The 20,215-nt window shown below is 33.8% G+C and overlaps 1 protein-coding gene and 1 long non-coding RNA gene across 2 annotated transcripts in view; one reads left to right on the forward strand and one right to left on the reverse strand.

Moving 5' to 3' along the window:
• The window catches only part of LOC135838809 (protein timeless homolog), a 400,385-nt gene that overhangs the window by 83,082 nt on the left and 297,088 nt on the right, over positions 1-20,215 (forward strand). The gene's annotated exons all lie outside the window — the stretch shown is intronic.
• LOC135838813 (uncharacterized) lies at positions 2,763-3,984 on the reverse strand. The gene is made up of 3 exons (XR_010557482.1): positions 3,564-3,984; positions 3,260-3,494; positions 2,763-3,166 (listed from the first exon to the last, which is right to left on the reverse strand). It is a non-coding gene; the product is annotated as an uncharacterized LOC135838813 (long non-coding RNA).

Raw genomic sequence — 20,215 nt, forward strand, 5'->3', positions numbered from 1 at the left:
GTTTTTGGTAACGCTGAACACGACTACGACGTCAGATTTTTGATTGGACCTCATCCATAGCCCCCAACATCTCCCCAAATGGGGTAAAAGTTCAAAAAAGTGTTGCTCGCCTTTCTATTAAAAAAGATCCCATCTCGAAAATTGCCAAGACGCTACAAAAATTTACCAAACACCCTGTAGTCTCTTTCTATGTATATTTAGATTATTATATGTGCGATTCGTTCGGTATGCAAGAGCGATAAATACGGTTAACTAAGAGCTTCGAACGAGACCCGATGTTGTGGTATAACAAGGCGAGAATTTACGCAACTTCTCTTCATCGGATCTGCGATGTATACTTTTTAACGACACGACGACTACTGCGACTTGGCTCGGCGCGGCGGCGAGGCGACGTTAAAATTCACATTTTGCGAATTTCTGCCTTGTGTACGAATAAATAAGCCGTATTTTAGAACGAACACGAGACGACGACGACCGCCAGAATACGAGTACGAATAAAAATTTATGTAAATGAACAGCTCCGAAACAAAAACGACCGAAGGCTTGGAATTCATTTGTGCACAAATCGTCGTCATCGTTCTAGTTCGACCACGCAGCGCAGTTGTGAGCTGTCGGACCTTTGACCAGAGTAGCTTTTTTTCTTTTTTTGCAAAATGTAAGCGTATTAGATGTAAATTTGCGATGCGAACGATATCATAGGTTTTTTTTTTTTGGCCGACCGAAAATTGAGAGGGGAATAGAGAGATGTAGTTTGCTCCATCGTGTGATAGCCATTATGGTTTTTTTTATACAAAGGCAAATCCGATTAATAATTTCCATTCGCTAAGAAGCTGAATAAATGTCGACGAATTCTTCGTTTGGCATGTTGAAAAAATAATTACAATGGAAATCGTAACGCCGCAATGCGGAGAATTTCAAAGCGAAACGACGCGACTCGACGCGACGGTTTTTCGATGAGATTGCGTAATTATTCTCGAAAACAATGTCCTTTGATTGGGATCTTTTTAGGCGTTTTTTCAAAGAGTCAATTTTTTTTCTCTTATTCTTTTGACTCGAACAAAGAGAAAGAAACAGAAACGAATCGAAAACCTTTTTGGATAAAAAGACCATTGGCGTTATGCCATTGTAGGAAAATTAATTGATTGGTTTTCGTTTTTACGAATTTCAAGAAAGTACTGCGACGAATGGGCTCGATTCGAAATCCTATAAAATTGGTCGTAATGTGCAGAAGAACACTGGATATGATACGAGTAAATTTTTCAGTTGATTGCTGCTTTATTGCTTATGTTGTGATCAAATCAAAGGTTTATTAGTGTACAATTTTGTGTAGATTTACGAGGGAGTTATTCCAGCTGAAAAAAAATTTATGCGGATGAGACTAAATCGAAAAAACGTCAAAAACATATCACTAGCCAAAATTTCAGGTGCCAAAATGCATTTCGATTTTTAAAGATCATTTTTCAATTTTTGGTGGATTTTCAAAATTTATCAAATTTGAGAAAAAAGTAGAAAAAAATCAAAATTTTACAAAATTTACGTAGAAAGCTGAAATCTGATGTTTTGGCTTACCCTATTTTCGACCCCTCCACCGAATCGATTTGAAACGGTTTTCAATCATTTTGAGTTCTGAAGCCTCCAGCAGATTTTTTAAAGTCGAAATTTTCCCCAAAAAATTCACCAATGACGTTAAATAGCCAAAATCTATTCAACACTGTAATCATTTCAATATTCTCAGTCGACTGGAGATTTACCTACGATTTTTCCAGAATCGACTCCTACCAGTTGAAAAACGCGAACGCCAGCGATTTGGATTGTTGAAAATTTGTGTTGAATTGATCAGTTTTCATGGCACTTTTTGAAAATCTAAAATTTTCAAAATTTGATTGGTGGCTTCAAAACGGTTTCAAAGTACCCCCCCCCCCCCTCCCTCTTCAATCAACTCAGAATCTTGAAGTTAGAGCATGAAGTAAATTTGAGCTTCTTAATTTTATTGGGCTAATTTCATGGAAATTCCAACATTCAAAAATATGCTCGAAGCTTCAGAATCGTTCAAAATGATTCAAAAATCACTTTTTTCTGCAATAATTTTCAAAAAGTCTTGCTTTTTGCCAAAAATTTACAAAAATATCGCGCTGAAAATTTTTGCATTTTTACTTAGAAATGCCAAAAATTGCAAGAAATGCTAAAAACTGTCGCATTTGCAAAAAAAAGGCTCAAAAGCTCCCAATTTAAAAAAAAAAATTACTCACGTACATGTCTCGCCTTTTTGTGAGAAATTTTCATAAATTCTGACTTTTGTGTCAAAAATTGCTTAAAAGTCTTACATAATATTACCAAAAAGTTGCAACATAGTCTCACTTTTTTGGCAAAATTTTGAAATTTATGTAGGTATTATTTTTTTGCCAATAACTGTCAAAAAGTCCCTAACTGAAATATTTTGTTTTTTTTCCTCTTCGTGAAAATGTATCGCTCGCATCTTTTAATTTTTTGAACTTTTTCAACCTTGTGTGCTTTCTAAAGTTTTCATTTATTTATTCATTTTTTTTTTTTTTTTTTGGAAAAATTGAGTACGAATCTTGTTATTTTTTAATCTTTGAAGTTTTAATCAACGAATAAAAATAAGTTGCATTCGTCATCCATATTTCAAACTGATATTTAAATTTTTCACGTTTCTACAACCTTTTCTCTAAAAATGGGCACAATTCCTTGCTTCTTGATTTACCAATTATAAAGTTCTAAAACTAAATTGAAAAAATTTAGAATCTTATTAAATTATATATTTCATCAATTTTATAAAATTCTATAACAAAAATCACAATAACTAATCGAATCGGGACAGTTCCTTCGAAAATTTGCATCTTCATATTCATCAACATCGTTTTCGTATAGGTATTAATAATAATAAACTTTGGGCGCACAATTACTTTTTAATTTTTTTTCCACTGTAGATTTTTTGAATTTTTTATTTTCATTTTGGCACAATTCGTTCAGGATTCCGAGGTGGTTTGACTTGTACTTGTTGTACTTAAGCCTGCTTGATATCGATTATCCAAGGTTCTTCATCTTTAGATTACAAATGGGTCAAATTGTAGAATGCCGTCCGTGTCAATATGTCTAATATTTGCGAGACAGACTGACAGTCTCGAAGAATATTATACAATGCGACCTGTAAACATTATTACCCCATATATTAATTTTACGAAATTAAATTGCAATATTGGATTTTAACCAAAGTAGAAAAATTAAAAAATCAAATTACGGTTTCATTCCTGATTTTTCCTTATTTCTTCAAACGCCTTCTGGAGAGGATATCGTAGACCTGGATGGAGCATCCAGTGATCTACCTAAATTTTGATGATAATTCTATTGACCTTAAAAGCAAATTTTCTGTATTCGTGATTTGTCTATCTTTGATTTGATTTACTGCGCGATATCTATAGTTGTCTTCAAGCAATTTATGGCTAGTTGCATCTGAACAATCTATTTTGAATAACCTAAAATTACGAATTATTTATTATCAAATTACTGTGGTAATAAATTGAAGGTGATTGAACAATATTTACTTTAGATATTCGTTGGCTATTTGGGAAGGTCTTCACTATTCAAGGGAGTAACTCTTGTTTACATAATCAGCAAAATAGCCTGCACTGTGCTTTAGTTGGTCTGAAAGTGGGGTGTTTTCGCCCGAAGAAAAGTGCAAAAAATCTGCACTTTCGGTCACAGTGCGACGTAACAAGAAACACACAACGTACACATCTAAAGTTGCTATACGTAGAAAGTGAATTTGAAGAATGGAATGTTCGATTAACTTCTTTGGTATTCATTGATTTTTTTTCCTATCTTACTGGCCATATTTTTTAATGATTATTTTCCTATCGCTACGCTCTAAAATAGATACTCAGCGATGATTATTGGTTAATATGTACTCCGATACGTACGTATTCGTATTCTTGCAATATTGAAACTATGAAAAGTAAAACTGATTATCTGAATTGATAACAACATTGAGTAATTAAAATTGTGAAATTAAAATTAGACGATTGAGATGTTACTGAGAATAATTGATGAAAAATGAAAAAAAAAATAGTTCGATCAAATATTATAATTGGAAGTCATTAACTCATTATCATGTACTCGTACATATTATGAAAAGTATTGAAGTGTAAAACATTCTTCAAAAACATAAATAAAACAGTAAAATAATTACAAATCAACAATAAATGTCGAAATTTTACCAAACTTTGAGAAATTATTTCAGAAAAAATTGCATAAAACATCACTGAAACCTGTTTTACTTGTAACCGCCAAAAAAATGCAATGAAAACACAGAAGATCACTCAGAATTCATGTAAACTTAGTAAAATTTGTCAAAAATTATCTGAAAATTGTTAAATTACACTAGGCAACAATTTTTGACCTTTTTTTTGTTTTCGGGTTGAAAATGAGCTTAATCGATAGTTTAGACCCTAAAACAAAAAACAGAGTGGGATTTTTCAATTTGAGTTGTTTTTGTGGTCAGAAGAGATGATCAAAGTTGCAAAAATGGCCGTTTTTGCCCTATTTTACGAGCTTGTGGAGACATCAGTATTATGTTTAAAAAAAAACCAAGGTCATATTCGGATTCTACGCACTTTTTTAAGTAAACATCTTTACCGGATTTTTGATTTTCGAACATTCAAGCGCATACGGAAGATTTTCGTTTGTAACACGAGATTTTTACTGCACGAGAGCCTCGCCCGCGCGAACACGGTTCCGCGCCACGATTACATCATGGAGTAACGCCAGCGTCGCGCGCTCCGAGTTTTAAAATATGTTACAAACAAAAATCTTCCGTATGCGCTTGAATGTTCGAAAATCAAAAATCCGGTAAAGATGTTTACTTAAAAAAGTGCGTAGAATCCGAATATGACCTTGGTTTTTTTTGAAACATAATACTGATGTCACCACAAGCTCGTGAAATAGGGCAAAAACGGCCATTTTTGCAACTTTGATCATCTCTCCTGACCACAAAAACAACTCAAATTGAAAAACCCCACTCTGTTTTTTGTTTTAGGGTCTAAACCATCGATTAAGCCTATTTTCAACCCGAAAACAAATATGCCGTTGCCTAGTGTTATTTAAAAACAAGAAAACATTTTTTTAAAATTTCTACAAATAATAATAAAAAAGTATTGAAAACGTGTTAAACTGACTAAAAAAAAAAAAAAACAAGAAAAATCACCTGAACTAATCTGAATTATTTAAAATTACCTCTCAAAGTGACGAAATTTCAGTGAAATTCGACCAAATTTAGCAAAAATTTAATCAGTAAAAAAAAATGTTGAGGAAAATTTCACAAAAAAATGTTAAAAACATATCTCTATTGAAATACGTAGTATGATAACTAAAAAGAACCATTAGAACCTCTACCAAAAAGTAATGAAATTTCAGTAAAATGCAAAAAAAAAATTAAAATTAAAGCATCATTAAAAAAACTTTCAAAAAAATATAAAAACATGAAAAAAAATAGAATCTCTGAAAATCACTATAAAAAGTAATGAAATATTAGTGAGATCTGACAAAATTTACCAAAAATGGTTTAAAAAAAAAAAAAACAAAAAAAAACATTAATAAATGACTTGAAACTACGAATGAAGCATTAAAATCATTGAAAATCAGCATCAAATAAATGTTGACATTCCTTGCAAAATTTGACAACCATTGCGTAAAAAATTAAACGACTTATTCACATCAATAAAAAGCATTTCATTTCAATGTAAAAATTGAGGAATTACCAAATTTTTAAAATCGAATTTCAAAAGTAAAGTGTAAAAATGGTTAAAAATCTATACATTTTTTTTTTATAAACGTTCAGTATTGCTCCAAAATGAACATTTTTTCTGTATTAGGAAATTGTGATTCTACGTAGAAAAAGGAACCAATTTTTCATGTTTTACTCGGAACTCTAAAAATTCCAGAAATAAAATTTTTTATAATCGAAAACTTTCGCTGAATTTAAATTCTATGTATAGGGCAAAATGCGCATTTCAGGTTGCATACATGCGCCCTGTGAATGGTAGCCTGGTAGGTTAAACCTTACTAGTCTAGCTGTAAACAATGCTGTTCACTTCTACTTTTCAGCTCGTCAAGTCAATTTTCTCGAGGAAGATCTTTGAGGATTTCAAAAAATGTAGTACCGTTGGAAAGGGCACAAAATTCTCTACAATTTAGAGCCATAAAATAATATGGCCCTCGAGATGGTTTAAAAGTTCTGCAACCTCAAAGTGCAAAGCTGACAGAACAATGAGTTGAATTTTGCCGCATTTCTCTGCTCCTTAAGTCAATTTCCTCAAGGAAGACCTTTGAGGATTTCAAAAAATTTATTACCGTTGGAAAGGGCACAAAATTCTCTACAATTTAGAGCCATAAAATAATGGGGTCCTTGAGATGGTTTAAAAGTTCTGCTGCCTCCAAGTGCAAAGTGAACAGAACAATATGTTGAATTGGCTACCTTTTTCAGCTCGTTAAGTGAATTTTCTCAAGGAAGACTTTTGCGGATTTCAAAAAATTTAATACAGTTGGAAAGGGGACAAAATTCTCTACAATTTAGAGCCATAAAATAATTGGATCCTCGAGATGGTTTGAAAGTTTTGGCATATCAAAATGCAAAGTGGATAGAACAATCACTAGCTTGAAGCCTACAGAATGTAAGGGAAATCAAGATCCGCAACCACTTATACGCATGTGTGACGTCAGAGCGTTTTGCCCTAACAGTTTTGCAGGGATGTAAAAATTTATTGAGTTGTTGAAGTTGTCAAAAAAAAGGGAATAAAATGATATTTTTGGGACACCAAATTCTTATTTTGAAAGTCCTATTGAACAATTAAGCGAAAAAATTTCAAGTAATGAAATTTCACAGCAAAAATCAATCTGATCTTTTGTTTCCATCTGCATCATCGAAGTGGGCCTAGAAAATTCTATTTCCAAAGTGATTCAGGACTCAAATTGATTTTTTTAAAAATTGTTATTAAAGTGTTAAAATATTATTTTTTAGTCCAACTTATGAAACTTTTGAAATTTATTCCGGGCGTTAAAAGATAAAAAAAAATTAAACATTGGAATAGTTATGAAAAATTTAAAAAATTAGTTCACATGTTTGAAATTGCTCTGCTCAAATTATCGAGCCAATTCGGTGTAATTTTTTATTATTCCACATATGTTCATTTTACTGTACTTACCTCGATGACTAATGAACGAAAGGCTTAAAAAAAATGAAACGCACACCTTCCTCATTCTATACGAGCGACGCAACCAGCAGTACACGTCAAATTGCGATATTTTAATATACACTTAACTAAGAAGGTGTTTAATACGATAGAAAATGGATGAACTGTCATGTTATTCAAAAATAAAAGCTTGAAAAGGGTATTATAAAGGCTTGTGAAGTTACTGCGTATTGAATCCTTAATGATGGCGTCGGCAGCGACGACGACGATGACGACGACGAACGACGATGATGAGAGTTTCATTAATAACCAACCTGTCACTAAGGAAGCGGCACATTAACTTATGAAACACAGATTACAATCATCCATTAGTTTAATATTCTATAAACGGCGGAGCATCAGCTCGAGCTGATACAGTTTTTTTTTTCACTCGTAGTACACTTTCAATACGCCAGCAATAGTTGTTGTCATAGTAGTGGTACTTTTTCCATATCCGACAACCATCATATTGTTCAACATAGTTGACATTTTACCCTCGGGTCCTACCCCCCCCCCCCCGCGTACAACAAGGTGAGAGGAAAAAACACCAACAACGACAACGTGTTCGCGGTGGTACATAACAAGGCCAATTCTATACATCGAATCAATTTCGCGCATTTCTCATCGTTCTCCGCTCCGCTGCTCTAATTAATTACATTCTAACGAACCGAGCCACCTAAAATTTATGATAACTTTATTGTAATACGTCTCCGCCCGGCGCCCGTCCATTTCACGCGCCCAAAAGCCCCGTGCATTACACAAAAGACCCCTCTTCGTGATAAATTATAAATAACGCGCCACGTCGCGCGTCGCCTCGCCTCGCCTCGCGATACTGTAAAATGCAAAATTATAAATCGCGAAGCAGGTAAATATGGATGAATACGTTATTAAGTTATTAAACGCGACGCGAAAGCTAAACCGTCGTTATACCATAACCAGGCTACACTTAAAAAGTTAACTACGAATTATTATAATAACGAATTTGTCTCATCGCATCGCAACCAAACACTTTCATGAAAAGCTACCCACCCGTCTACTCACCTACCTATCCACGTCGTCGAATAAAAATGTATAATAAACCACCAACGACGACAGTATTTTTTTTCCCAACGCCACATAATAAAAATAAAAAAACGCTGTAGCAAAGGCAAAGCCAAAGTATAAAGTACACATAGTAGCAGAAAAGATGAATAGAAAAAACACCAACTAAACGAAAATTTAATCTAACAATTAAGTCGACGATGACGTAATTTCTCATAGTTCCGTTTGCAAAATGTTTCAACGTTGATAAGTCAACGTGCTGAAAATGCTATCGCGACAAAACATCTTGTTTCTGTACTTTTCTATTTCGTCGACGCGACGAACGACGACGTCTTGTAGGTACTCGTACCACACGATGCATTTATCTTTAATCTTATTCATTTCCTAATACACATTTTTCATCGGTTTAGTTTTCATCAGACACGTCTTGTAGACTCGTGTGTACGACGAGAAAGCCACAATTCCAAATCGAATTAGTCACCTTGCCTTCAAATTGTATACCTACCTATCTACGTATATAAATCGATGTCTAGTAAAAGTCGTTTTACAAGTTCACATTTTGAGTCAACATACAATTCACAGAGAAAATGAGGAGGGTGGAGTGGTTGGAGGGATGGAAAATCTTACCTACATGAGTTTGAGAGTGGCGTACTTATTCAAAGCTTTTGAGTCTTCAGAAGCTAGTCGTTTACCTATTCTGAATGATAAGGGTAAGAGAGTGGAACTTCATTCATACTCCCTGAATTGAAAATTTTCTCTCTGTTGCTGAGAAAATTTTTTATGTTTTTTTTTCTTCAAAATTTGGTTGAATCAGGCAGCAGGAAGCACAGAGAGGCTGTATTCAAAAAATAAGTAATTAATCGAACTCAAAATCCTTAAAAATATATAATTCATATACATTCACTATCTGTAAAATTCCAATCTTTTCTCCAACAAATTGAGGAAAATATCATTAAAATACACCACTTGTTAGTAAACCCTATCCCACCTTGGCAATCTTTTAACCCTATTATTGACCTATCCTTGACAGAATTTAACAAAAATCACACAAACTCCATCATACTTAAAATACATTTTCTTCTCCTTCTTGACAAGTATGAAGAATTCAGTCATGTATATACTGATGGTTCAAAAACTCAACAATTCACTGGATGTGCAATCATTCATGGCGATGTATCTATCCTCATTGCTCTCCCCTCCCTTTGCACTATCCTTACTGCTGAACTATATGCAATTAAATCTGCAATTTCATATTCCCTTGATTTTTCTTTAAATAATGTCATAATTTTTACTGACTCTTTATCTGCTCTTTTATCAATAAAAAACTATAGGTCAAAATATTCACATCCTATATCACTTGAGATCATTGAACTCCTTCAACTCTTCCAGAATAACACACCCATACTATGTTGGATACCTTCACACTCCCAGATTCAAGGAAATGAGGAGCTTGGAATCAAAACTCACTTTTGCCACCAAAACTCGATATGCGTTTTTTTGCGGATTCGGATACTTCTTCAATTTCTCTATCACCCTACAGAATCCATTTTTCCGAATTCGGCCCCAGTTCTTCACAATTTCGTGTTAAAAAGTGCCCTTGGAATCAAAACTGTATTTTCAAGGTCGCATGGCAGTCTACAAAGCCAAAATAATTCAATTGCAACTTCGGAAGCATTTTCTAATAGTGAAAATAGCGAAAATGGTAGTTTTGAATTTGGAAGTTATGCAACTGAGGAGGTAAAAAATTGGATGTATTGAGCGCTCAAAACTTTTAAAGCTCTCTGGAGGCGGGACAAAATACTCTACTGAAAAATGAGGTCGAGGAAAATTGTAGAGAATTAAATTTCCAATCGACGTAATGTCGTTAGTTTTTTTCTATGGTGCTTAGTTTTTGATATATTTGCAAAAGAAAGTATATTTTTTGGAAAAATTCAGCGCTCAAAACTTTTAAAGCTGTCTGGAGACGGAACGAAGCATTCTACAGAAAAATTAAATCGAGGAAAATTGTAGAGAATTAAATTTCCAATCGACGTAATGTCGTTAGTTTTCTTCCAGGAGGCTTATTTTTCGATATATTTGCAAAAGAAAGTAAAATTACCCCACCTTGGAATCAAAACTCACTTTTGCCAAACTGGATAGCCATACTGCAACGATATGGCAACTTGAAAAAAAAAATTTTCACATGGAATCCTATTTAGCAGTCTTACTCAAGAGCTCGACACACTTTGCGGCGTTTTTTTCATCAACGCACTAGGCGAAATCAGTTATTGTCGATTTTCTCGAAACTTTGTCCGATGGCAAAAGTGAGTTTTGATTCCAAGCTCCTCAAATGAGCTAGCAGACAAAACAGCTAAACAGGTACACCTCCACCTCCCCCTTGCCAACATACCAATCCCTCTATCTGATTTGAAACTCCATTCCAAAAGACTAATGCATGAAGTATTTCAATCTTCATGGTCTCAGGTCCCAAGTTCAAATAAACTCAAAATCTTCAAAAACACCACATCTTTATGGAAAACTTCTGAGCAACATCAACGTAAATCTAAGGCTCTTCTCACCCGACTCAGGACTGGCCACTCCCTTCTCACTCACCAATTCATATTCCTCAAACAGCCTCCTCCGTTTTGCGCAGAATGCAACAACATCCCCCTAAACATTGCTCATTTACTAATAGACTGCCCTTCCTACCAGAATGAACGCTCCAGACACCTAAGTTCTAACCAACTACAGGTCCTCCTCTCTGACAACCCTTCTCGCACAGACGAAGTAATTAAATTTCTAATCTCAACAAAATTAGATAAAAAAATTAAAAATTGTATGTACATACTTATCTTTATTTCCTGTATAACCTAATTTTAAACTTTTCACTCGTAAATACGAGCCTCTAGCCGATAAGTTGCTGTATATGGCTCATTAAATAAAATAAAATAAATAAAAAAAATTACAAATAGTTTCGTTTCTTGTTAAAATTGTCACTATTTTGCAAAATATTTCGAAATAAGTATTGATTTTTTTTCTTGAAAATTACCCAAAAATCCTGCTCTTTTGTCTGAAATTTCAAAAAAGTATTCACCCCCTCCCCTCCTCCCCAAAAAATGCCAAATAGTCTCATTTTTTAACCAAAATATTGATTGAAAAAAGTCTTCCATTTTCAACAAAGATTGCAAAAAATCGCTTTAATATTTGAAATCGCCAAAAATTACAAAATAAAAAATCTTACCTACTTAGTTTTTTGAAAAAAAATTGCGAAAAATGTAATTTCTTTGCCAACACTTCCCAAAAATCGTTAAATTTTTGTTTTTTTATTGTTTATTAATTTTTTTCAAAAATTACTCGAAATCCTTGCTTTTAGGTATTTTCCAGAAATTGTAGAAAATTAAACTTGAATTGATCGTTTCGTTCTGTTTTATGAATATTTCATGAAAGAAGTAATGTTGAATTCTTGATCAATCGTTCATGGACGATTCATGCAAAATTTTGAAAAAATATCTTTCTCACTTGAGATTATTAAAATTCTAATTCCGTATTCAGTGAATGGCGCGGATCACATTTATTGTGAATCGTTCGTGAACGAATTGCGAATAGACCATATTTGACTGACGTCACAACATGGCGGATTTGGTCCTTATCAGTACCTTTTTCTTCAATTTTGGGGCAAATATCACGTATAAGTGGCACTTTTTAAAGAATTCTCCATAAATATGTAAAATTTTTAAAAACTAACCAGAAAAAATGAATTCTCGGTCGAAAATACTTCAGTTTTTCGGTATTTTAATTTAAAATTTATCTAACCGCGAGAAAAAAAGCAAAAAGTAATACTTTTTTCAGGATATTTGGCCCAAAATTCACTGATAAGAAGCGACAACCGCACTAAATTTACCGATTGTTTACGTTTTCAAGATATGGACAATATCGTTCGAATATGGTCTATTCGCCTTTTGAACGTGACAATTTGAAGAATGAGCTGAAAATTTGTTTTCATGCGGATTGTTCGCGAACGATTCATTTTTGTGTAGTTCTGGTTCTTTAATTTTTGAATCTTTCGTAATCGATTGATAAAAATTGGTGCGATGAATAATTTATTTATCGAGTTCATTTTTCGCAATAAATGATTCAAAATAGAATTTAAATTTCGTAAATTTTTTCAATTGATTTTTTCTACATTAAAAAGTTTTGCTCACTGTCACTTTTTTGCTTACTTTTTCGAGCTTTTTTGATTACTGAAGTTATTATTATTATTATTTTTGAAAAAAAATGAGCACGAGTCTGCATTTTGATTTTTTTTTTTTGAATTTGAGACCTTGGGTACTGTTGGTGGGAGAAGGGGCTCGTAGGGATCCTACCCAAAAAAATGAGTAAATATTCGACCTTAGCACTTTCAAAAACCTCTCAAACAGTGTGCCATATATCATTTAAAATTTGTTAACATTTTGTTCAGAGGAGTCAGATTCAAAAAATAAATATATCTGAACTCAACGCCTTTGAATTAGTAAAAATTAATCGACATGCTACTTCATTTTTGAAGTTTTTGTGATTTTCTATGAAAATTGTGAACCCTTTCGCGGGGGGGGGGCATGTTCAGATCCTATTCTGAAAATTAGTTTGCTGAAAAGTAAATGAAAAAATGCCTACGTTGTGATTTTTTCAAATTTTCAAAGTTACATTCTTCAGCTTTTGCAATTACAGTGGCGTCGCGATAAGTGAAACCTCGATATGTGAAAAAAGTCACTAAGTGAAATAAAAACGTCCTTCCCTTCACCTTGGACCAATTCTACGTGTAAATCAACCTCAATAAGTGAAAAAAGGCTATCTCGTTAACAGAAACTAGGATTTATCCCAAAATTATCGCGTTCACCTCTACAAGTGAAATGTTGTCTGCGTCTTACCTCTATAAGTGAAAATACTTACCTCTCTAACTGAAAGGTACTGACTCATTCAGCTATAAGTGAAAGAGAATTTGTTAAATATGTCTGGAATTTTTCTGTTTAATTTAATCTTGATATTCTCAATATTTTTAAAAGCAGCATCTTGAATGATCCGAAAGAAGCGAGGGCAAAAGTTTTGAAAAGTTGAGCTTTCACTCTTGAAGTTCAACTTTGAGCTTTTTAGGTTTTGATTTATAGATGTTGAATTTTCAATCTATTCTCATTAAAACCTCGCGAACAGATTTGCCCTAAATGGAATCAGTCTTAAGAATAAGGAGCTGCCTAATTTCTGGCTGTTTTGCTACAAAACTGTGGAATTGGTAAAAGAAGAGGGAGAGATTTCCAATTTCCATTGAGAATGCTCATTTTGAAAGAAAAATGATTTTTTTTTTTAATAATTTAGCTCAAAACCGTGCTCGATCACATCATTGTGTGCTTTGTTGTCGTTTCGCCTTCAAATATGCGCAAACCGTAGTATTTCGAACATGTTAATAAAATTGCATAACCAGTTTGCCGTAAATACGCGAATTTGTTCTTTGTAACTTATTTTATTCCTTATCAATTTGAACCAAAAAATGATGTCTGATATTATGATTTCGGTCAACTTTTTCACGATTTCTCATTCTCTTTGATACCCCAATAAAATAACCACCCCCATTTCTTGCTCACATTTTTAGAGAGAGGGGGTTGTAATTTTCATCGAATGCACATATCTCGAGATTGGTTGAACTTGGAGCAAATCTGTGTGTGAGGTATTGAAGCGACTATTTCTCACTTTCTTTTCAACAAACTATTTTTCAGTGTGTGATCTCTACATCCCCAGGGGGCAAGACGACCCCATGTTTTGTTCAAATTCGAAAAAAAAAATGAAGAACGAAGTAACTCGTCGATTATTTCTAATTCTAAGGTGCTGAGTTGAGATATCGGCTTATTTTTTTTGATCCTGCCACATTTCCCCTTCCCCTTACTCTTCACAGCTGAAATAAGGGTGACTAAACCCCCCCCCCCCCAAAAAAAAAATTCAAAATGACGCATGATGCGTCATTTTTGTAGGTTTTTGAAATTACTGATCACTGAATTCAAATATCCACCAGTTTTTTGAATTTCAAACCCTCAGTGTCCCCCCTTCCCAGCTGCTCAAATTTTGATGAAAAACTCCGAAAAAATTACAGAAATGCGTAAATTTTTGCTTAAGGAGCTTCAATTTCTCAAATATAAGTTTTGAATTTCTCTTTTTCATTTTTAATAATCGTGAAAAGTCAAGTAGAGGAGGCAATTCGATAGTTTTTTGAAATCATGTGTAAAGCCCTATTTTACTGCCCTGGATTGTATGTGCTATGTTCCATAATCTCATATAAATTAAAAAAGATAAAGGGAGGCGTTCTGTTCTCAAGTCGTAGATTGTAAAAAAAATAAAGTTGAAATTTAGATTTTACCTCGTTCTTCTCTCTAGGTGAGTAGGTTTTCCCTCTATCTCACAGGTTGGACAGACGTGTCGGAAAATATATAAAAATTTCATTACCAACGCCGCGCCGAGCCGTGAACAAACTGCGATGAGATTTTTTCGCCATATACAACAGTGTACTACCCACCGTAAAGGTAAAGAGAGTTTGGAGAGTTTTTCTCGCTTCTTTTTTCACGCCCTGTCCTTCTTCGCTTTCTCGTTACTCCCTCTGTGTAATGTTATAAAAGCGAATTTATTATTCATAAAAGTTGCCGTCATGCAAAAAAATGATATAAAGACAATTTCTAACAATTTCTCGGTTTCTTTGGTTGGCGCTGAATACGACGTTAGTCGGTAGGTTTGCTCACCTCTTCGCCTTGCAAAAAGTCATCTCTTTACCCGCATTCGTTCGGTTTTTATTCCCAAATGTAATTCTACGTCTCATAAACTCGACAAAACAAAATGAACGTTTTACTTCCCGTTTTCAAACGCGTTCGCAACTCTATTACGTTTTATCGCTTTATTATCATCTCTTCAATTTGAAAAACCTAACGATAGTGAACAATAAATGGTAATACCATATCCTTTTTCTGCGACTAAATTTCCACCAGCGAGAAGAATATACGCGTATATATAAGGCGGAGTTGGCAGTATTGAAACCGAATTTAAAGAGGTATCCAATTTTGAACGCCGCCGCGCCGCACGGTAAACGACTCTTCCTTTCGAGTTTTTTACCCCTAGCCTTCCCTATAGCCCCTTCATAACTCTGTTAGATTACGTGAAATAAAAATACTCTTAATGGCTTTTGTCAATAACGATGTTTATTGAATTCATATACACTAGGTGCGCTGTTCGTTCGTTTTCCCCCCTCTTTCGTGGTATATTTAAGTATAGGTAGCTGAGGAGGAAAAACACTATCGGAGTGTTCCTCATGTACCTATACACGAATTTATGATCAGCGAATCTGATGACTCGTGTATTAATGCTCGATGAGAAATGAAGCGGCAAAAATTGCCTGAGTGTCCTTTTTCGTTACTCTCGGTTTTATTTTTATTTTTTGTCGTCTTTAACGTGACTTGATTTATGGTTCGAGGTTTTATTGGCTACATTGAGAAGTTTATGAACTGGAAGAAATGTGAAGTTGATGCGTATTTTGGTGATCGACTGTGGCTTAAAATGGCTCTGGTGTTTGCCAAGTGATTGCTGTCGTCGTTTAGAGTGCGAATAGATTGGAAAATTTATCGAATCAAGAGTACGAAGAGTCTGCTGTAAATGAGTTAATGGAATGGTGAAGTGTTATCAGGATCGAACAGAAGTTGAAATCGTGGTTGGATTGGATTTTGAATGATTGTAGAAGTGATTTGAAGGGGAATTAATTACGTAGTTTAAATTGGCGATTTTTCCCATTTACCTGGTTGTCTAGTCTGTAAAAATTAGGAAAAATGAAATTTTTCAGAATTTCATTGTTTCCAATTGCTGAAACTTGAAATTTTCTATCCTAAAACTTTACAAATTCGTGACAGCTGAACACCTTGAAAACAGCATCATTCCTCTGACTACAATTTTTTTGACAGAAATACTGAAATTCGTATTTATTTCAATTCTGTGTAGGGTCAAAACGGTCATGAGAGGGGGGGGGTTGAGTATCCCAAAATTTAAAAAATTAATCGCAATCCAGGATGTGTTTTGAAGATATTATCATCTGTAGTTTCATTTTTTGAACGCTCTTTTTTCAGGAAAAGTGGCAGTTGCCATCTCTGTACCTCTGACTTTTCAAAAAAAATTTCAAACAAAAGTCAATAATTGAAAACTAACAACAACTTTAGTGATTTTGCGGAAAATTTTGATTCGAAATTCTGCCCCTCCACTCCAGTTTTAGTAAATCAGGCTTGTAAATGGGTTTTGTGACTTTTATCAAAACTACCCAAAATAAAACCTCATTCAAGAGAATAAAAGTTGTTCAGAATCCAAAAACACACACACATAGTCTATTTCCCTCTTCATTTCTAAAGGGTTCAAGCCCTTCTCACAAAGTTATCTATTGATATTTGGATTTTTTTTACCAAAAACCGCCACAAAGTCTTGAAGCATTTTCAACAAAAATTGTGAAAAAGTACGCATTTTTTTTGGCAAAAGATGTCGAGAGTCTTGTTTTTAGCTTTTTTGGGAAAAAATTGAGTGAAAATATAATTTTTCTGCTAATAATTGCCATTTGCTAAAATTGCCAGCGTTTCTTGTGGTTTTGCCAAAAATTGCCGAAATCGTCACTTTTTTAACAATAAAAATTTTCGTTCATTAGGAATTAAAATTACTAATTTTTTTTTTTGCAAAAAAATGCTAACAAATTTCACTTTTTTCAAAAATTGTTCAAAAATCTTGGTTTTTTTGTCATAAATTACCAAGAAAATATTTCTATTTGCAATTGTTAGTCTATTTTTTTTTTTTGCCAAAAATCAGTTAGGTAGTTTTTTTCTCAGAAAATGCCAATATTTTCAGATTGATGTCAAATTTCCAAAGAAGTCTCTCTTTTTTTATCAGAACGTTACAAAATAGTTTAACTTTTTGACATTAGAAACCAAAACATTTCCAGTTGCAATGTTCTGTTTGTTTTGTAAGAATTTTTCTACGTTGAAATGTTTTGCTGATATTTTCCCACTTTTTTGGTTACTTTTTTGATGCTTTTTGGAGCTTTTTCGGTTACTATAAAATTAATTTTTGGGGGGGGGGGGGGGATTGAGTACGAGCCTTGATTACAGTAAAACTTCTTGATGAAATTTAGCACTCCCAAACTTGGGTCAACAGTTCTCTGGGTCCCTGTGATTGGTATTTTACTAAAGCAGTTCTCTAAAATGCTTCGAATTCGTATCTGACTTGACATGACGATTAATAATTTTTAAAAAAGATAAAAGGAAGTTGTATCGATTTAGAAAAATCTCAGAACTAAGTACATATATCGATTTTTTTCAAAAGTTATTTGCAGAAAAAAATATGAAAATTTGTACAGTCTAAGAACTAAAAAAATATATTAAAGTGTGTTATAAGTGGCACTAGAACATCTGTGTTTGTGGATGTTGAACTTTTTAATGGAATTTTTCAAAAACTTGTAGGTCCAAAGGTTTGCTGAAAGTTCGAGAAGAGTCTAAAACAGACCCCTCGATTTCAGAAATTGAAAACGAGAACTTTTTGTCAAAATTCCCAAAAAATTAATGCTTAAGATTTCAAAACAATCCCTTTTTTGTAAAAATTCCACGAGAGCCCATTTCTGTTGAAATTTCAAGAATCACAAGAGAGTTTTTGTCACAAGAAAACCCTTTTCTGTTAAAATTTGATTTAAAAAGTCTTGCCTTGTCAAAATCTCCCTCTCCTCCCAAAAAAGTATGTATTTTTCTGCCAGAATTCCGAGAATCGCGAGAACGTTTTTTTTTGCTGGAAATTTCAAAGTAAACTTGAGTATTTTTCATGACCTTTCGAATTGTCAGAAATGTAAAAATAGAACTCTGACCCTAGAATTTTTCACGGTACTAAATTTTTAAATATTTTTCGATTTTTCTTTGGATTTTGATTTAAAATCGAGTGTTTATGTGTTTTTAAAAAAAAAAATCAATTCTGAAAAACTTTTGTTTCCTTGGAATGAGGCTTAAATGTGCATAGTTCTGATGATAATCACAAATAATTTCATCTGAAGGTTTTTTGCGCACCTAATTTTTAAAATTAAAGAAGAAAAAAGACTCGCATCAAAATTGTTCTAAAACGTTCATAAGGTTTCAATGCTCCATTTCTGTTGAAAAAATATCCCAATATTTAAAGACCATACGTGCTGTGATAATTTCTTCTGGAATGGTGGTGGCGAGGGAACTTGGAAATGAAAGTGTGATGAGCAGGAATGCCTCCACTACGTATAGTAGTGCCTATTGTACTTACCACGTATCCTAGTTATTCTTAAAATAACTAGGTATCGTAGATATTAAAATATTACCCTGATACAGTAAATGTGGCCCATCTTCCTATGTAGGAGGGAGGGAAATTATTACTTGGAGGGGACTTCTAGTTAATGTAACGTTGGACTAGTAAACCATGCCCAAGACCTAGTTCGTCAAGATATGCTTAGCATTGTGGTTAGGTATAGGGCTTACTGGGAACGGTAACGTGTATTCAAATTTATAGAATAGGTTAATGTGGTCGATTTATACTAACGGTATACTTCTTTTGCGAATTCGCGTAAATGTAAATGTGTTGTGCGTTATATTGTTTTAAATATCAATTACAAACAGTTCTGTCTGAAACGTGTTGTTATTTATTCGTTATATCGCGTGTCTGAAGATAGGTAAACGTGTAAATAGGTCTTCATGAGTATCATTCGCGAGCTTAGATAGGATAGGGACCTATTTGGACTATTTCGAGTCAAGTGAACTAAATTACTAGTCGAAGGTGTCAACACAAAATTCCTTTATCAGTGGCGCCCAAACGCGTGTCTCCTCGTGTGTTCTACGATTCGCGATTAGTAGAACAGAAGAATTCTTCCATTTCATCTTTAGAAGAGTTCCGGAGGTGACAAGAACCTACTCTGGTAATACGGTAATTTATCATATAAAAAGAGTAAGTGTTTTATCCAGATCAGAATGATTGGAAACAGTCATTCTGATCAGTTTTAACCTTATTTTTAAGTTAAATAGGTAATACCTATTAAGGTTTTACCTCGTAGTGTATATAAATAGTAGTTATTGTGCTAGGTAAAAAATTTCACCGTATATTTAGTGAAAATTTTTGTAACCTTAGCCATAAGAAACGTGTTCGACGTGTGAAAAAAGTGTGCACTGTTGAACACGTTCATGTATCTAGTTTATGACGTTTTATGACCTTCAGTAGGGTAGGTACTTGGTACTGGCGCGTGTCGCTATTGTTCTGCTACGAACCATCTCGTTTTGAACGTTGGATTGTTCAAGTTTGAGCTTTGTCTTCTCTTCGTTTTGCTGTTCTTGTCCTATTCTGAAAATTTTTTTTACTAATTAGTGTGGTTTCATCGTATGTCACAACGCGAACCTTCGCCGAAAATTAGATTATTACATGAACATCTTGAACGAGTTGTACAGTTACGTTCTCAAATTATAGCCACGAATCGTAATTTATTTCCGAATAACAGTATTTCTAATTTTGGCGTAAGTTTAGATTCGGATAGCGAAATGGGTAATGAAAAGTCTGATCCACCGACGGGTGAGAAAACTTCTGAACCTAACGCTACAGGTGATGTGAATAAAACAACTAGTGTTCATTTGAGACCTACTCCGCCTACGTTTGATAAACCATTTGATCAATTGTCACCGGCGGAAAAATATATGGTAACTCAAACTCAATGGATCAAATCCACTACTGAAAATCTACAGACTTCGATTAATACTTTAAATGACCAACAAAAAAGTACTCACACGTTAGCGAAATCTAATAGTACAAAAATTGCAACGATCCAAAATGAACGAAAAACAGAACAAGAAGCTAGAAAGAAGTTAGACGAGACGGTAAAGACAACTTTGAGTACTCATACCACGGCACTTACTACGAGATTA

This window comes from Planococcus citri, chromosome 3 (assembly GCF_950023065.1).
Source record: "Planococcus citri chromosome 3, ihPlaCitr1.1, whole genome shotgun sequence".
In the NCBI taxonomy this organism is placed as follows: Eukaryota; Metazoa; Arthropoda; class Insecta; order Hemiptera; family Pseudococcidae; genus Planococcus; species Planococcus citri.